This window comes from Alligator mississippiensis, chromosome 1 (assembly GCF_030867095.1).
Source record: "Alligator mississippiensis isolate rAllMis1 chromosome 1, rAllMis1, whole genome shotgun sequence".
Classification (NCBI taxonomy): Eukaryota; Metazoa; Chordata; order Crocodylia; family Alligatoridae; genus Alligator; species Alligator mississippiensis.
The window spans coordinates 399,598,163-399,619,278 of NC_081824.1; positions in this window are offsets into that span (position 1 = coordinate 399,598,163).

Genomic DNA, 21,116 nt, shown 5'->3' on the forward strand with positions numbered 1-21,116 from the left:
TCTCAATTTTCAGTTTTAAATAAGTAACCCCAAATCCACATTTTTCCATGACTTAAATGAAACAATATCTATCTATCTATCTATCTATCTATCTATCTATCTATCTATCTATCTATCTATCTATCTATCTATAGAAAACCAGGATCCCTGGTTATTAATGGTGATTAGGACAGATCTTGAGAGTAGCCAGAGACAGATATGTTGAAGTGGCTTTACTGTCATGGTTTTGGATTTGGAAAGCATTGTGGAGAACAGGTTAGCTCCGTGTGCTTGGAAATAGTTCAACTGGGAAATGTTGCTGCCACAGTACAGACATATCTGAAAGCCCTAGAATTAAGCTTCTGAGCATGCTCAGAAATAATCCAGTTCAAGCAGTTTGGTGCCTATGTTTCACGTCAATCCAGAATGGAGCTTAGTAGTGTTTACAGTTTGCCTATGACCACTGTATGTCAAGAACATGGCTGGAAGTGTGGCTGAATGATAATGTCAGCTACTTTTTACAGGATGTCCTCAGGAAATGGGAGACAAGGCTTTTAAACCCTCCTCAGACTGCAATTAAATTCACTCCTCCAGCTTCCCACACATCACCACTATAGAATAAACTAGATATGACTTTTGTTGAGGCTAGGTCAATGGGCAGCCTCAAGTGCAAGAGGGAGCATGATCATCCAGCTTAGTAAGCAATTCATGTAATTAAGAAAGCAGGATTCTGAATTCTGGTCCCTAAAGCCAGGGCTATTTTTTGTTTTAAACTAAAGACTGACTAATGTAAAAAATACATGAACATAAACAGTGCTGAGAACAGCAACCAGAACCCAGGTTTCTACCCTGCCAGAATCCATCCCTCAGGCAAAGTGCCTACGAGTACTGTGATGTGTACTGAATTCAATACATTTGGTTTGAATTACGCACTTTGAATAAAGTTTTGAATCCTGAGATGGAAGAGGTACCAGAGGTGCAACCCTGAATCAAATCAGACACCTAAGTGTTGGAGAGGGATTGAAATTGAGACACATCCCCGGCCAGCATTTCCTATCAACTATGTTTAGATGCCTCTGTTCTTTTTACTTAAATGATGTCTCCAGAAACTGTATAGAGATCTTTGGTATCTAATCCTGTTAATCCAGTGTATTAGGCACCAAACATTTTGGGCAAAACACCTTTTAGAAAAGGTATTGCAATGATTAAGTGCAAGCACTTATGGGAACAGTATAGAACTGGCCTTAGGGTATGTACAGATATGACATATCAATTATTTAGATGGACTTAACTAGAGTTAGATCAATATAAATGCCCATCTGTATAGACATTCAGGGGAAGGGGGGTGAAATAAGGCTAAAAAGTGTGGGCCCAATCTAAGGTAGTTCAAGTGAATAGGTGAACTACCTTATAGGTGAACTAAATAGGTGAACTAACTGAGACAGAGAATGGGTTAATCTGACCTAGGGAAAGTCTCCATGGGTTCAGAGTACATCTCTGGGTCTGGGAAATCCCAACTGCTTGACCCAACCCCTGAGCTATGCTCTTCCTACCCCACCCAGGCTTTGACCCCAAATGGATAACCCCCTCCATGGACCTACCAATCACCCCTCACTGACCCACCTGCCTCTCTTCCAGATACCACCAACCCTTCTCCCACCCTTAGCTAATTACATCAGGTTCTTCACTTGGCTTCTACCACTGGTAAATCTCTGCACATACTACTCCCAGTCTGCAGTCATGCAGCTTGAAGTAAGTTGCATGATCATAGATGGGGTAGAGGAAATGTTTATAGGCACCCTTACTTTTGAATAAAGCTATGAAGCGTTCTCTCTGCTTGTTAGCCTGTAATTTTTCCTCCTGCTAACCCTGCCTCCCCACAAAAAAAGTATTCCAACAAATTGCTGCTGAGGTTCAGCTTCCTACCTCTCATATAGGAGGACAAACCACTAGACTAAAATCAGTTTTCCTTTTTCTGTAAAATTAGTATTTAATTAGCTATACAATGCTATTCAAAGAGAATCACTGTCACTTGTTTATTTGGGGTATCCATGAAAATTTTTAAAAAGCTTCAATGATGTCTGAAAAGGAACAGAAAATCTTTCAAATGTGAAATGTTTTTATTAACATGAGAAAACCGTTTCTTCTGGAACTGTTGTCAGATTTGCTGTAATTTCATATAAACATAGAAAATTAGGTTTGGAAGGTGTTAGACCCTGACTCCATACAGCGCCCAACAACTAGGGAGATAACAATCCAATTGCTCATGGATCCTGTTACTCATTAGCCAGAGCAAGCAGGGAGCAAACACCAGCACACATTGCTCGCAACAGCTTTATTCAGAATGAAGACAGCTTTGGACAAGGGTCCCTCACAGACACATAGCCCATGAACCAGGGGACCTGCACTGAACAATAGTTCTTTTCACATTTTATACACCTTGGTTCATACATATTAACATTCTCCTGCCTTCATCCCTCCTCCTGTTCTACCTATTTCTCCTCCCATCTGAAGCCCCGCCTCAGTTTACTGCACTTCACTAGCATAGAATTGCCTATGAATTGCATTAATTTACATGCCTCTGCTGAGGGTGCATGCATAAGACCATGAACTCGGGTACTTTTGGTCACTTGCTGGTTCTTTCTTGTTCTTTGCTGATTTCAGCACTGTCTCCAAGCTCTGGCTTCTGTCTTATCTCCTGATGATAGCTGGTGGGCTGCATCTTGTTCTTTTTATATAATGGGCTCTAACACTACTTTGTTTAGAAAACCCCTTGCCTAAGCATTTTCAAGGTTAGTCTTAATATATTATCCTGCCTTGTGACCAGCAGCTTTTCGCTGAGACACAGGTTAAAGCCTTGTTCAAGCTGCAGATTCAGCGTTCCCCAATAATTCAGATTATTGTCACATAACAGAAGGGACCTCATGAGGTCATCTAGTCCAACCCCATGCTCAAAGCAGGATCACCAGTCATCCACAACTATATCATCCCAAACAAGGCGGGCGCATCTTCATGTGACACTACGTTGCTGTAGCAACACACTACATCGATGTAGTATTCACAGGCAAAAACCATGATGCCACATCTATGTTACCATAGCAATGCGCTAGCCTTTATAGCATACCACTATGATGACACTGCCTAAAAATAACTGTGCGCAGCACACGTGGCACAATACAGGCTGTTACTGTGCCATCATTTAGCACTTCCAAAAAAGAAGTACTAAATGATGGTGCAGTAACAATGGTGCCATAGTGGCATGTGTAGATAGGCCCAGCTTTGTCTAGCTGGGCTTAAAACCTCCAAGGATGGAGATTCCAAAATGTCCTTGGATAAACTCTTCCAATGCCCTCAGCCTCTCCTCATAAGTCATGTGCCCCAACCATCTAACCATTTTTGCTGCCCTCCGCTTGACTCTTTCCAATTTGTCTACATCCTTTCTATAGTGTGGGACACAAATCTGGACACAGTATTCCAGGTATGGCCTCACTAATGCTGAATAGTGGGAAATAATCACTAGGGATTCTGGTTTTCTCTTATAAAAATATCCCCAATTTTTGGTTTTAAAAAAGTAAACCAAAATCCACATATATTAGTGGTGTTTCATGTTGATTATGGAAAAATGTGGATTTTGGGTTACTTTTTTAAAATATAAAATTGGGGATTTTTTTTTATCAGAGAAAGCCAGGATCCCTGATAATCACTTCCCTAGGTCTGCTGGCAACACTCCTACTAATGAAGTCTAGTATGCTGTTAGCTTTCTTGGCAACAAGGGCACACTGTTGGCTCATATTCAGCTTATTGTCCACCATAACCCTCAGACCATTTTCTGCAGAGCTGCTGCTTAGCCAGTTGGTCCCTGGCCTGTACCAGTGCATGGGATTGTTCCGTCCTAAGTGCAGGACTTTGCACTTGTCCTTATTGAACATTATGAGATTTCTTTTGTCCAGAGCTCCAATTTGTGAAGGTCTCTTTGTATCCTAACCCTACCTTCCAGTGTATCTACTACTTCAGCTTGGTGTCATATGCAAACTTGTTGAAGGTGAAATCCATCCCATCTTCCAGGTCATCAATGAAGATAATGAATAAAACTGGCCCCAGGACTGACCCCTGTCACTCTACTTGATACCAGCTGCCAACAAAACATTGAGCCATTGATTACCACCTTTTGAGCCCAATGATTCAGCCAGTTTTCTATCCACCTTATAGTCCATTCATCCAACCTGTACTTCCTTAGCTTCCCTGTGAGAATGCTGTAGGAGACTGTATTAAAAGCATGGCTAAAGCCAAAGTCCACTGCTCTCTCCTCATCCACAGAGCCAGTCACATCATCATAGAAGGCAATTAGGTTGGTCAGGCATGACTTGCCCTTGGTGAATCCATGTTCCTAATCACCTTTTTGTCCTTCAAGTGCTTAGAATTTCCTGAAAAAAAGTCTCTCTCTCTTTTTTTTTTATAAAGAGGGAATTTTTTTAAGCAAACTGTTTTGGAGAAAGTTATTTTATTTCTCCTTAGATTTCATTAAATCTATATTGACAATTTATCTTAATCCACATAAGTGAAAATCTGGGGGGGGGGGGGGGGGAACTACTGAAAAATAATGTGTTCATCTAAGGAAATATGTCCTTCCCCCAACAAAAGATGTTCTAATGATGTTAATCACTATAATATTCAATGTTCTGGCAAAAGGGAGAACATGCAGTTTTTCTTTAGCTCTTGTTTTGTTATGACAGTATTTTAAAAGGAGAGTTTTTTGAAATATGGCACTTCATGCATCATTTAAGTAAAAGTTTGTTTCAATTGACATGGCTGATTCACAGAGGGTTTGTCGTCAATTTTTTTTTCTAAATTATTCATGTGGGAATTTTTAAAATGTGTATCACTAATGCAAGCTGTAAGCATATAATTGATGAAATCCTGCCTAAAGACCCTAAGGAAGGTGATTTAAAATGGCAATTTGTTAAAATAATGTCTATTAGCACTGATTTTCCCATGCTCCTACCAGTTAACATAGCAGGTTCATTTATCATTGGACTCATATTAACTCATTCAAACTATGACCTAACCTTATCAAAGTTACTTCAAACCACATCTTGTTTAAATGACTATGTACTATAGTGCAAAGTTCTTATTAAATACGGGACTCAGAAATCAGTGATTAAATTTCAAGTTAGAAAATGGAGCCAGAGGGTCCTGGTGACTTCCATATTTCAAAATGTATTCCCAAATTGGCTTTCATTGTTTGAATAGGTTCCAGGTTAGATTTATTAAGTACTCCCTTATATTTAAAAACATCCTTTCTTGTCTCCCCACACTCCCTCTACTCCTGATCATAGACACATATTGTTGAACTATAACAGACCAACAGTAGTTTATAAATTCAGCATTTAAACACTGAAGGTGCATAAAACAAACCTATAAGGACAATTTATGAACTGGAAAGTGTTAAGACTAAAGGGCATGCAGAATTACCAGTGCCATTTATCATCCATTAGAAAACCACATAATAACTGACACACAGCTCACGATATGTGTGACCCCCACCTACCTGAAAGGAACTAGTTACCACTTTTACAAGAGTAAAAAAAAAAAAAAAAAGGAGAGACTGTTTTCAGAATATTTCTGATGGATAACAGTGAGGTCATGCAACAGCCATCTCTTGTCAGAGGTAGTAATGTGTATTGTTAATGAAACGCACACATCAACATGTAGTTAATCCTGTCGGTTAAAAAAAAAACTACATTTCTTTTCTCCAGCATAATGTAACAGACAGCCATGTTTACAAGGCAGCAAAGAACGAGGGATCTATGGTACAGGTGACATATCAGTGAGATAACATTTTGCAGGTTTAGTGATATATTTGAATAGCCAACAGTAACTACCACAAAATATAAGACCTGGAAGAACTGAAAAAGTTGCACCATATTATCAAAATGGCATAGTTATAGCAGGGTGAAAATAATTTGGATTGCTTTTGTGCATGTGCAGAAGCCCAAGTTTAGGTGCCTAGAGCACTTATCGGTACAAAAGAAGAGCTAAATGAGTTCTGTGTCTCCTGGAACACAGTCATTCAACATAGCTTTTTAAAACAATTATGACTAAACTGAACTTAAGTAGCTATGGGATGAATCATGATTTTATCCCAAATCCCTCAACATTTCAATAGTGATCACTTTTCTAGTAACCAAATACACATATGGCTTACTTCCAAAATATTTTTTTGCAAAGCTTTTTGATTTTAACAGAACTGCATATTTTAGTAGACCAGGTTTCTATCAATATTTCTCCAATAAGAAGCATTTTTTGACAAGAGCATGTCACAAATATTCACATTTTTTATTATCTTCCTGGTCAGCTTAAGAGAGTGTTGCGATGTAGCAGTGCCTGTCTTGTCAACCATTCAATAAAGATGTGACTAAAGTCACCAGCCTGAAAGCAAATATGGAGGTCTGAGGCATGCTATCTTGCTCTCTGTATTATGACAGCCAAGAACCCTTGAAACTTTGTTAAAGACTTATATGTGTCAGAATACCCAACACTATTCTAGGTAAACCAGTGAGACACTAGATAAAAGGCAACCTGCAAAATTTTTGGTTTCATTGACCACTGCCTGCTATAATATAAACCTAAACTTTTTCAAAGCTACCCAAAAGACGAGATATTGCACTATAATCTTGTCCAAATAAAACCATATTTTACTTTGAAACTCCAAAATGTTGACGTGAGAAAGGGTGCATAAGGAGCAGTCTAAAACCTAATTTAATATTGCTTTGTTTGACTTCAATGCTCCATTTACATGTGCTTACCATGCCAACTATAGAACCAGAAAAAGAGTAGAATAATGAGTAAAGGGAAGGACAAATAGCTTGATTTAGAGAGCTCCCACTTGGATCAGACAAATGATAAATTTAAATATATCGAAATTTGTAATCTACTTAGCAATAAGGCATATTTACACATTTCATATCCCAGTGGGTCTCTGGTACAGGAGGATACTCTTCTGATTAATTCTTTTCTTTTCTAAATGGGTATGCTACCAAATAAATATTGGTTTCATGTTGACCCCAGAATCCCTAACCTATATGGTGGTACATACTGTGTAATGAAAGCATGTGCCAGAGTTAAATTGAGGTAGATTTCTGCCTTGAAATACCTCATCTGTGGGATTATAAAACTGTCATCATTTTAAGGCACAAGCTCTAGCTAATCTTGGGTAATTTATATGTATTTCAAGGCTCTTTAATAGAATTCCTAATCATAAACTGTCCAAAGGATTTGCCTGAATAAATTGGGCATATCAGTCGTATCTTAAAGTTTAAATGGCACCACAGTCTTCCCAAGACTTTTTTTTCAAAATTAACTTATGCACATTGTGAAAGCTAAAATGAGTTCTCTGGAATTTAAAGTACTTGAGTTTCTCGGCCTGTGCTCCATCTTCCTCTTCTAACTCATCTTTGAGGTCTGCTAATGTTTCCATATTCAGTAGTGAAAACACCTCCAGAAATTCTACTTTGCAAATCTTTTCTTTGACCATTAGTGATAAATGACTACCCAGAGGGTGCTTGTTCTCACATAAGGTCTCTTCACCTCACTGAACTGCAAAGGATAAACAGCAATGGCACAACTCAATGTAAAGACAGAGCCTCCTGAAAACATTTATTCTGTGCTCTCAGTCACATGTGCACCCAGTGAAGTCTCAACATGATACCCAGTAACAGCAGGCTGAGAACCTGGACATTTAGGGCTTGCTGCTTAAAGCTGGTAAGAGGTGCTCTTCTAACCTGAAACAATGGAGAAAGTAAGATCATTGTGGTAGGAGTCCCATCCAAGCTATGCCTACCACTGAGAACCAAAGTCATACCCACCACCCCAGAACATACTATTTCTATCCAAATTGAACCCCTGTCATGCCAGTGGTGGGGGCACTCAGAGGCTAAAGTGCTTCCTTCAGCACCAAGGTTAGATTTGCCTAGTGAACTAGAGCCAGATCCATAGCGTTATAAAATGACAGGGAAACAAGTAGGGCTGGAAGGGACCTCCAGTGGTCATCTAACCCAAACCCCTGCCTGAGGCAGGATTTTCCCTATCCAAAACATCCTATAAAAATCCATAATCTAAACTCATCATAAAATTACCAACAACCCTCACAAAACACAAGACAAAATGTCCTAACCTGACAGGCAAAGCAGGGGAACCATGGCAGCGAACACCCTACTTCTATAAAAGATTGTTAATATATGCTCAAGACGTCCCATGTAGACAATCATACCTTCACTTATAGAGGAAGGCAAAAACCCTCACAGTCTGTACCAATCGGACCGGGGGTTAAATTCTTTCCTGACCCCATATATGGCAATCGGTCTCCTATTTTGTACAATGGGCCTTGGTGATTTCAATAACTTCTTGTCTAGAGAGAGGCATGTGTGTTAGTCTGAAGACTAGCAGAAGACAGGGCAGCCTGGAACCTCGAGGCAGTGTTTTGCAAACTTTTGATTCCTGGAACACCCTTTCTGTGGATTAAAATTTCTGGCACACTTCATTCTTACACCCAAATAAATAGCTGACTCACCCAGCTTCCTTTTTGAGGCCAGTCAGCTCTGTATCCAAGATTTCCAGACAGTGTATTTTACATTGCACAACCTTTCCCTCCAGGTAAAAGAAACGCAACAAATCAAGGAATCATGCAAACAGCCAACAAATAAACCCCACCCTGCCTTCTGTGTAAGTCCTTGACAAATCATTCCACCAACCACAAGTCATTCCAGCCACTCAGGAAGGTGCTCCACTGGCCATGTGTGCTGTACTTCCCATAAAGAATATGTTCCACAATCTCTTTAGGTATTACTGGAAAAAGGATAATCCCATGTGGAGAATGAGATAGAACTATTTAAATGTGTCCTTTTTGTACCTACAATGACACTAACTGACTGCAAGCCAGCTTCAGAAGCCCTTTCATTTCCTCTATAGCCACAGTTCTACCAGTCTGTCTTTTACCAGTTCATGGGTTCTTCTTTCTGATGGCTACTCAGACTTTGCCATTGTCTTCCCTTGGATCATGCAATCCTGAATCTGACATCTTGGTGTGAAGGATGACAGACCATTTGCCAGCAAATGAAATAACATGCACTAGAATTAATGTACCCCCCTTTCACAGCTATAACTTTTAGAGAAGTACTTGAAAGGGGAACAAAGTTACCTTCTGTTCCCCTAAGCTAGACTCCTTCTGCCTTCCTTCCTGCAGCTATAACAATCTTTATTTCATTTTGCAGAAAATATGGCAGCAGAAAGCACCTAGTGCCTTGCTTTCCTGGTTTTGGGGGTATGCTTGCAACTGGCATGGAGTAACTTGGCTACCAATTAAAACAGAAACTGTCTACCAATCAGTGATGGACAGAAAGAACCCCTTGCTTTTTCCTTGTTTTGCTGCAGATCAGAACTAGTCAGTCAATCCCAAATGCCACTGATTACTGACAAATAATTAGAGGCTGCAGAACAAATTAAAATCTTAAATAGGGCTAAACAACACTACCTTCTTATGAAAGCAGAAAAGGAAGCTAGCAGAAGCTCCTGTACCTACCTGCTCCCTACCTGCCTACCTTCCCTTTCCCTCCATACTTCCAAGAGCTAGCATATATATCTCTGCTGGCTCCAGATCCATCACACTAGCTAGCAAACTAATAGATCTCATATAACCGAACCACCTAAAATAGACCTTGAATTAGGAAAACACCTAAGTTCATTTAATCTTAAGCACATGTCTAAATCTTGCTGAGTTTAATAGGATTGTATTTCTAACAGTGAACACAGAACTTGGTAAGTAGAGAGCACAGTGGCACAACCAGGCCACAGACACATCACGTCTACTGTCAGGAACCTGAGCAGAGAATCAAGACAGTCATAGCCGAGGTTTGAGGCTGGTGTTAAGTTGGAGACCAAATGTTGAACACCTGGGAAGGACAAAGTCAGGATCAAGGCACCAGAATCAGGAAGCCATGAAACAAGAACACGAGAAAACCACAAATTGTGCTAGTATCAAGAGCTGAGGTATAGTCAGGAGCAAGCTAAAAGTCAGAGGTCACACACAGATGTCAGAAACAGGGAGCAAGAGTAAGAACTAGAGCCAAAGCAAGGCACTGGGATTAGGGAAGTTTACAGACTAATGTGGAAATTTGCACAGATAGCTCAAACTACCAGTTCAAACTTGCTTGTTTTAAGTCTGTGTTTGGTGCAGGGTTGGCTACAGGCACAGTAGCAAGAAGGATGGTTCATTTCCAATTGGAGATGCAACTCATCATACAGGGGTTACCAGGGAAAAGAGTTTGGATGAGGCACAGGAAGACAGTCTCTGTACACATGTTTATAATGTTGGGCCCTTGGCACAAGTTACCTTGAAAACAGCTTAAATGCATTTAAAATGAGAGTAGTCATTAAGGGGTGTTAAACTGCCATAAGTACCCCCTAAACATTTTAAAGATAAGCCACTTCAAAGGAGGTTTATCTTGGAAACATTTTACCCATGTTGCTCCAAGGTATTGTCTGAATAGCCATGGGAGGTAAAACATTTTATTTAAATGGGAGGTAAAACACTTTATTCTTCCAGCATGGGGGAAGACTCCAGACTCTCCGCACAGAGGTGGTGCAAGCACCTACTCTGGACATCATTCAAAAGGCATTTGAATGCATATCTTGCTAGGATCATTTAACCCCAACAGACTTCCTGTGTATGGGAGAGAGGCTGGACTTGATGATCTCGCAAGGTCCCTTCCAGCCCCTAATTTCTATGAAGTCTATGAAGCATCCCAGGATGCACAGCTCACAGCCACTCTACCCCTTCCTAACTCTGAAAACTCTAGTGATTCCCTCCTCCCCCTCTCCCATCCCCCACCACACCTTTCCATTGACACAACTTTTTAAGTTTGATTGCAGAGATACCTTGGAGCCAGGGATGCCTGTTTCACTGGGACACGTGGTCTGGCTGTGGGAAGCTGTTTCAGCCCTAGCGCACAGCCCTGGAGAAGGAGTCTACCCCAGCTCTGTGCTTGGGCTAAAACTGGTGTAGCTGCTGGGCACTGAGAATGTCTTTACAGCTTGGACACGAAACATGAGAAAGCTTTTCCTGGCCAGAGGGTCCTGCCACCCAGGCCAAAACACCTCTTTCCCAGTCAGCATGACCCCTGTTGCCCCTTAACCCAACTCCCCCCTCTGACTTGATCCCAGTTCACTGAGGCACATGCAAGATTTTAGCCCTTTAATTTCTTGTTAATCTTTCCCCCCCCCCTCTTTCTTTTTATTTTCCATTACCCCACCCCTTCCCCACCTCACTTCAAACAGTTTTTCAAGATTTCTCCTCTCCTACCCTCTGCTGTGGCTGGGCTCCTGTTGGATGTGCAAGGAGGGAAGGCCCCATGCTGATTTCTCCCCCTCCCAGCTATGCACCATCCTCCCCTTTCCACTCCCATCAGAGAGGAGGAATAGAGTCCTGGTTCTTGGTCCACCTTCCTGCTCACCAGCCCCCACAAGTCACAGTTGTGCAGGTCTGAAATGACATGAAGCCTTCACCTGAGCTTGCTTTAAAAATGCCATCTTCTTATGACATTACAACATTCCACTATTTTCTGATATTAGACAGGTAATCTGTGCCAAAGCCCTAAGTTATTTCCTTTAATAAAAAATGTAATTGTGTCATTTCAGGTGATTAGTGAAATCATAAGTCATGAACTAATTAAATGTTGTGCTTCTGTACATTTCTTGGATTGTGATGTTTTCCTGAAAAGGTGAAATATGGAGAGAAGAAAAATGCCTGGTATGTTTAGCTCTGACATCATATTTCTTGTTCAGGTTCTCAGTCTTTTTCTACTTATTTTGCTAGTGTTCTTTGTATTGGCACAGAATTACAACGATTTAAGCGTCTCAAAAAATAAATAAATAAAGCACTCCTCCCCCCCCCTCCCCCCCCCCCCCGAAGAATCCTAGTTTATTTTCTTTTGTGGTTGTGTGGTCATTGTATGGTCACTTATGTTTATAAATGTCAAATTCAGTCTCCCATGCAATGTATATTATGGATGGAAAGTATTTGGAGATAATTATGTGTCTATTATATGTGTACAACAATGGAATACAAATGTAGCATTATCCAATATGCTAATGCTGAGCATGGTTCTTGTGGCATTCTCTGTGTAATTTAGAATTAAGAGCCTGTCTATATTTTGCTATGAAACGTATTTGCCAATTACAGTCTGACATTTATCTATTCAATGCATTGATTCATCTTGACTGTGAAATATATAATTATGTAGGAGTAACTCAAAATTTAAATAATGCAAAGAAACACACCATCATGAGTAGATGGCTCCCATCAATCCCATTACTACTGTCTTAGCTCCATGAAACCACTAGAGCTTTACGAATGTAATGAAGCTCACACAGCTTCATCAAACACTGCTAGCCTAATAGGATAATAGAGTCTGATGAAATTGTAGTTGTTCAAGGTCCAACAATATAATCACTTTCAGGAGTGCTGAAACTTACAAACAAAAGCACTGTGTACATTTCCAGCCTGGCTATTATCAGTGTGGCTTAAGTTCTATGTGCCACACAAAAAGTATACCCTGAAATACTAAAATACTATATTATACAAAAGTTCATGCCTAGCAATTTGCAATAGTTTTCCATATTCTTGATGCCGTTATCAAAATGCCTATTGCTGTGAGCTTTATGGCCTATTTTGAGAACTTGCGAAATTTTCAACAACCTTTTTATCCGCATCTTAACCACGCATGTTAAGGACCATATTTTCTCCTTCAGCTAAGCTGTCAGTTTAGCCCAGGATAGAGTGAAGATGGATAGTCAGGAAATAAGCAATGATTTGCTGACCTTGATGTCATCTTTGTGCTGCCTAAGCAATATGGAATGCTGCTCTAATTTGTGCCTCTACTAGGGTCTATAATGGACCGTGCATCTCTGGATGATTAGAGTAGCTAGTCTGGTCTCCTCTTTCCTGAAACACTTCATCAAAATTAGTGAAGTCAGCAAAATTAAACTTCTACCTTCATGCACTTCACTCCACCATAGTATCCTGTATGGCAGGAAAAATCCTCTTTGGTCAGATAGCAAGATTCTGGCTTCACTGTGCTACTGAGGCTGGAAGAAGGCTGCAACACTCATCCTTCAGATTTTGCCCATCATATTATTAGCAGTATGGCAACACAAATGCATAGAAGTTTTGATTTTTATGACCTATGGGATATCGAGCATAATATGAGAAAAGCCACTGTTCTCCTTTATTATGCTTCAGGGATGGGGAATAATTTTGCTTGTTAAAATTCCCATCAAACTGTGATATCATATCACTTATATGCAGTGAATGTGTTTGTTGCAATTAAAAAAAATCTTCTTGGTGCTGTATAGGCAACAGCAAACATTAACATGGTTATAATAATCTTAAACTTGGAATGTTTTGTGAAATTGTTTGATGTACTGGATTGGGCTAAAAAAAGAATGTACTTGAGGGCAGGAAGTGCATGATGAAAGAACATATACTGCTGTACATTTTGTATGCCTACATTGTTGGCATAACATTTCAGTTGGCTCAATATATTTAGTACTTTCAGACATTTAGAAACTTTTCTTAACAGAAGCAGAACAGATTTGGAGAAAACATTTTTCGCAGCCAACTCTGCTGTCACATCTATTTTAGACCATGCTATTACTCTAAGCCTAGTCAGATTATTTTTTAAAGATAGCTAGTATTAATTTTCTACATTAAAAAAGACCCCCCCACCACATCTCCTCTCCCTCACCAAATCCCAGAAATACTGTGTTTAAAAAACTTTCTGTATTGGTTAACATGCCTAGAAACAACCTAGCTTGTCAGGATAGCCCTGTTTCTTTATTGATTACTCTTGCCCCAACATACAACTATCACTATACTTTGGGGCACTCTTTAAAGAGCTAAAATTAAGTTTTGTTCCATAATTATTGTTCTGGGGAATTATTTTGAGATTAAGCTGGATTCTCCAAGAAATGATATATAGAACTGCATGCTTTCCTAATCCAATCTCTGATCCAAAGTCAAAGGAAGTCTTTTATTGGTTTCAGTGAAGCTTGAGTAGGGGACCAAGGAAGATCAGTTTAATCACCCAACCTAATATTGCTGGTAAGAGAATTATCAAGTGGGAAGGAAGATTGCAAATGCTCACTTTATTACCAAATGATGTTGAGGTATTTCTTTTGAGAAATCCAAAGCCTAGAAATATTCACAGATGCTGGTAGATTTTGTATAAAATATGGAAAGAATCTTTTGGGATTAATTTTTTATAAATGTATAAGAGCTGATGTTAATTATCAGGGATGATCTTGCCTGAAGCAAGGGGTTGGATTAGATAACCTCATGAGGTCCCTTCCAGCCCTACTTTCCTATGATCTTACATACGAGTCAGAAAAAGGGCTTTCAGGTGCATCTTGTCTTTCATCTGTTCTCTTTGCCTTTAAATAGCTCATAAGAGTGGAAAGGATGGAAAGGAAATGGCATAAAAAAGAGGATATGAGAAATAAGATTAATTTACAGAATAAATGTAAGGTGAATATTAGGCAAAGTTTCCTGATAGTTCAGCTCTTGGTCTGTTGAACAGCTGTCCACAAGAAATGGTGAACACAACATTGTAGAATCCACAAAGTATCAAGAGTGGATGGAATAATAGGAAGAGGAAGAGGAAATGGGGACAGAATAGAGTAGTTGTTTATATCATCTATTATTTTTTGAACTACAGCCTGTTTCATAAAAAATGTGGTTCAGTTTTCTTTCTCTGCACTTCCTTGTCTCAGCTGCGATCCTAATCTAAAACATGAAAGTACTAGGAAAAAAACCCTTCTTATGCTGTTTCTGGCCCCCAAATTGGAGGGAATTGTTGGAAATCTCAAGAGGGAGCTTGTTTTGTGACATTTGCAGACTAATTTTCCAGCTTCAAGTGGTTTGGATAGTTCTGATAAGCATCTCCACTTTTTGTTACTTATCTGAACCAAACCTCTGAACTTTTTGAAATTCTCTCTATTCACTAATAAGTAGATAAGAGTCACTGATAGTGACTCTTATCTACTATTACATCTTTTTCTCTGTTTTTTTTTCCCATTCCTTTGTCTGACTCTTCATGTGCTATGAGTGAAGCTTATGTTCCTGCAGCTGCTTGAACAGATGGCAGGGAGCCAAAATCTAATTTAACTTTTGACTACCACCTTTTAAATTTGAAAAAAAAAATAGAGCCTAGGATAACTGTAGGAGAACATGCCTCATGGTTAATGGATCTGGCCATTAGCTAACATTGCAGTTCCAGACAAATATCTCATCAGCTGCCTGATGGTAAGAACATTTTTACTTTCATGAGTTCCAAAATACAGCTGTTAAACTCAGAAGTACTTACTCATGTAAGTAGTCCCATTAACCCAAACAAACTTTCTTCTATGAGTAAGTGCTACTATTTTGGGGCAGGGATTTAAAAAAATCAGGCCAATTCAAAACAGAATCTTATTAACAGTTTTATAGTTAGTTTGCCAGGGCTGTTTGTAAGCTCTCATATTTTCTCTGTATCCAGTTACACCGGTAGTCTTACCATAATACGTGTGCACCAGTTGTGTAGTTCAAGAAGAATAGTCTGTGCACATACCTTGTGCTTGAATTCCCTCTTCATTTTGACACCTTTGAAAATGTTATTGTGTTCATAACAATTCTATTCAAATAATAAAGTGATGGATTAGCATGTTTATTCATCCATACAATTATTTTCTCATTTTCTCTGCATACAAACAGCTTGGCAAGTCAATGTACTTTCCAACTTCATGTATATAATGAAAAAATAAAATATTAAGTTTGCAAATATCCTATTTCATTAGGATTGTATCTGGTCTCATTCCTTGGCTTTCCCGATGACTTCCTATGTAACCTCGGACAATCTTTTATCTCTTTGTGCCTCAGATTCCCCCTTGAAAAATGGGAAATATAATGTTTCATTTCTAGTATTGTGGGTCTATCTGTTTCCTTTCAGACTGTTAACTCTTTAAGGCATGTACCAGACTAGATCTTGTACTAGATCTTCATAAAATACATAATGCAAGGCAGCCGTAGTTTCATTTGGGACCTTTACACATTATTGTGTACAAATAATAAGTATTATAGTGGTCATTTAACTCTTTATAGGCTTTCTGATTTTTGTACTAGAGCTTAATTTGAATCTTGCTCAATCAAAAGAAATATTTATACATTGACAATAGATGGTATTTTTTCTATAAAGCTCAGATATAAAATATTATAACAAACATCTTCTATTTTTCTTACTAGGGCCAATAAAAAGGAACTACGATGAAAATCACATAATCATGTGTACATGCTATAAGGTCTCATTTTACTTTAAAGAAATGATTTGATACTTTACTGGAAAACATCATTGCAGACCCCCACAGTTTTATATCACCCTTATCAAATAATAAAGTGTTAAGCCATTACTGACAATACTTTGTTAGATTTTAACTAAATTAATATTTCCCCCCCAAAATGTGAGTACATTTAGATGCAAATTAATTTAAGTATGAAAACCTCAATGTATGCATTTCCTGACTATTGATGATTATATCTGGAACTAAAAGTCTTCACATTTTTTTCAGCATAAAATAGTTTATTGAACAAAATTTTAAAATTCTATAAAAATACTCACGTTTACAATCAAACTTTCCCTCTTATTCTCTCATAAACTGTAGACTCATACTCTTCAACAATAAGATGCCTAAGTTTGATTTATACAGTTTTAGGCTTGTAACTCATGAAAAAGACCTTCTGCTTTGTTCCATGTGACAGCCTGATACTTGTTAAGAGATCTAATTTGCTTTCATGTCTTTTTTTTCTTCCTACATGGTTAAATTTGTCCTGTTACACATTCTTGGATATAGTACAATATAGCCACCAAATTGTCTAACTCTAATTATGCTCTGTAATGATTTATCTTTGCTTTGGCAATGCCTATATTTTGTGAAAGACTTCCAAAATTGTACTTGACATAAAACCTAACACAGTGACTTTCAAACTGTTTGAAGTATAATTTGGTGCCTACTTTTAATTACTTAGTGGCCTAGCAGTTAAGGCACATGTTCAGAACAAGGGCAACCACAATGTTAGGATCATCTCTCCCTGAGAAATTTTTAAACCATTTTTATATCATTTGGGCCACAGGATAAGAGGGTTATTATTGCAGTATTTTTTCATGCAGGAATTGTCATTATTAGAAGTGTTTTAGAGAAAGAAATATATGCTTGTGTTTGCAGAGAGGTAATTAAAGACTGGTGGTAGCAAACCTCAAAGTATGACATCTCTTATACAAATGAGTGTGGGCATGGTGGAGTGAGTATACTACAGAAGCACAGAATAATCCAGTTGTTTTAAAATTGTCCTGTGCACTAAAGACCAGAATGGCCTCTCACTTGAAACTCAATTAATCCATCTCATTATCTTTCCCTTTGCTATTAAGTGTCACCCAAAATAATGCATTACTCATAAGATCATTACTCCAGATTACAATCAGTAAGTGATGCTCTTAGCATTCAAATTTCAGGTCTCATGGAAGTATGAAGTACATGAACAGTGTCTTGGTGGCAGTATTTAGACCCCAAGGGTTTCTCACTCCCAAGGCTATTTCTACCTCTCTGGGCCACAAAGTTGGGCTGCCTTTTTCTTGCTCCTCTTCTTTACCAATACTTATGTATTAGGCCTGTGCAAAGCGGCAAGTATTTGATTCAGATTCAGCCAATTTGGAGGGACAGTGATTCAACTTGGTGATTCGAGTCACTGTCCTGATTCAATTCAGCTGAATCGGATTTGAAGATTCAGCATCAATTTGGAGATTTGGCCATAGACTAAACAGGCAACAGTCCTTGACCACACTGTACACAGCTGCCTCCTGCTGGTAAGTCTGTTGTGGTGGGCGGAGATGCAGGGAAGGGGTATCGTGGGGCAAATCAATGCCCCCACAGTGAGGGAGGGATTGGGGCTGGGACAAGCTGCCAGCCAGGGTCGGGGGGCGTGGGACTTGGGGAGAGGGGCTCCCGCTACTGCGTGCTGCTGTGCACTGCTGGTCCAGGAGGGCATGGGAATGGGCATGTGCCCCCGGATCTGTGCAGGGCAGACTGGGCCAGACTGCATTATAGATGGGTGGTAGAAGCTCCTGGGAGTGGGGGCTATAACCTCCCGCTGCTCGTCCAGCTGGGGCAGGGAGGTGCGGGACGGTGCTGCTGCACTGTCTCAGACAAGCAGTGCGCAGCAACAGAAGCCACTCCAGCCTCCCTGTGCCTCCTGGACAAGCCAAGACTTCACTCAGCCATGCCCTGGTGAGGTTAGCAGTGGCAGGACATGGGGGCAGGTGCATGGACCTGGATTGGGGAGGGGCTGGAGACAGGGGCTATGGGGAATTTGAGGGTGGATGCATCCTCCCCATAGCCCCCACTCCACTACATTCTGTGGGATGAGCAGAGCAAGGGCTGTGCTCTGTGCTGTGGCTGGTGCTAGACATCTGGAGTGCAGCCCTGGTTTGGACACAGAAAATGTGTGTTTAGATGCAATCATGCAGGAAGGTGTTTGCCCACTGAATGCCTGAATCCTGCCAAGATACCTATGTCAGATCCAGTCAGGAACAAATAGTATTGCAAACAGAGCCTGCCATGAGTCAAAACTTCCCATTGAGAAAATGGATAGTGACATACTGCCTCGTTGAAATGGGATCCCTCTTGAGAGGTTTGCTAGGTCCCATAAAAGAGTATGAGGACAGAATCCTTCACTGTGCCTACTTGTAATAGCTTTAAAAAAGTGGAGGCTAAGACCAGATAGTCTTAGCACCTAGATAAAATTTAGGTCACAGTTCTTGCACTTATAACACTTTACTGGCTTTTTAAAATCTTGAATGCATTTACAGTAATACATCTGGTGAGATATTTAAAAACTCTTAACAATAAAATATTTATAGCTTTGTGCTTTCTAAGTGTATGACCAATTTAAATACAAACTCATTAAAACTCCATACATATTTTATTAATATTAGTAAGATTCCATTTTTGTACCATTTCATGTAATGCAATTATGTAGGCAGCTACTGAGACTAGAAGCTTCAACGTATAATGAAAAACCAAAAGGTGGCTATTACTTCTAACTACTGAAAAATTATAGGCTGGAAAATTTAAAGACATGGTCAGCACTAGTGAGTGTGCAGTACAAATGAAGACAAGGTTCCTTGGGTAAATCTGATATTTTTTATTAGACCAATATTTGAGTTGGTTTAATAAAAGATATCAGATTTCCCCAAGGAATCTTGTCTTAGACCAACATGGCTATAGCCTACACCCCAGTACAAATGAAGATGCATTTGCACAAGTTTCCTTCATAACCTTGTAAGAAAAGGAACATGATACATGTGCACAGTTGCTTAGGAAACCACTTTATCTGAACAAATCTTATATTAATTAGTTAGATAACTTAGGTCTGTGAGCACAATCTTTTTTTTTTTTTTGCTGAAGTCAACTGGAGGTTTGCACTGGCTCGAAGGTGAGCCCTGTTCAATTAATCACTGTAGAAGGGACCACAGGTCATAATTTCCTTCATCTAAGCTATAACAAAGGTAGACTTTGATTTACATAAAAAAATATGTTGACCTGGGTAGGTTGCCTTTCCAACACTCAGTCATGGTTTCAAAATGATATGGTTTGAAATACATTTTAACAGATAACTAAAGAAGCTGGACCAAAAAAAAAAAAAAAAAAAAAGAATACCGACAACCCCTAAGCTTTACTTTCTACCCATCACCATTCCAGGATTGACACAGATTTGAAAATAGATTCAAATTGATAACTGAAAATAAATACAGAGGGCAGTGGCAACTAGGCTGAGGCTTTTTGGGCAGGACTCCATGCACCAACCTTTGGGGATGGTTGGGGGGAAAGGGCTGCCACACAATTTCACCAGAGGTAGTGGTAGCAACCAGAAGTTGCTGCTGCTTCTGTGTATGGCAGATACCCAAGGAGTCCAGCTGTGTTATTACACCTCTGTCAGAGGAAAAGACTAGAATTTCCACTGACTGGCTATGTCCACATGAGACACTTACTGAAAAGTAGCTCATTACTACTGCACAGTAGCATCATCTGGTGCAAAGCATAATGTGATGCTACTGTGCAGTAGTAACAAGCTACTACACAGTCAGCATCACCTAAAAGCCGTTTGGTGATGCTACTGTGTATTAACTCCAGTTGCTGTGCAGTCATTTAGTACTTATATACACAAGTACAAAATGACTGCGTATACTTGCGTATACAAGTACTAAATGACTGTGCAGTAACAACTATGCAATCAGTGTCTCATGAAGATGTGACCACAGTGGCTTAGCTTAATCCCTACAAGCTCTATTTTTCTCTTCTTATTTTCCTGTTGTTATAACAAAATAAAAGAAAAAACAAAACAGTAGTACCAACTAGTCTGATGTGCAGATCCCTAGGCCAGAGCTATAATGGTTGCCATTATCCCACATGCTTTTCCTCTAATGCATTGTCTGCCTTCTGTCTTGCAATGGATTTTCCTTTCTTATTTACAGCTACAGTAGAAAACTAAAAGCCCTTCCCAAATAGTCATTGAATTTTCAGGTACCGATGCTTATTATGATGGCTTTTCTTGGCCTACCTCTCTTAACCCTTGGATTGTTTACACATTAACACCTGAAACTAGTTTTAAGCACTCTTTGGGCTCATCTACATGTCACCGTATGGTGATGTTGCTACAGCACCATGCTTTAGTACTTCCTTTTGAACATACTAAAGCATGGTGCAGTATGGGCAGTTATTGTGTAGTATGCATGGTGTACAGTTAAATTTTGCCACTACATCGCCATTGTGGCATGCCATACCCAGGGGGTGCACTGCTACAGCAATGTACACATTCTGGTGTACAAAGGGTGCTTCTACATGTCACCCATAGGGTGACATGTAGAAGCACCCTTTAGGTGGCTTAAAGTTATGCCAATCAAGGGCAGGTTTATCTCTGATCTGTTACCAAGCTTGTGTTCCATTAATGTGTGGCCACTCACCACAGATAAGCTGCCCAAGTTGCAGTCCTCCAGGTT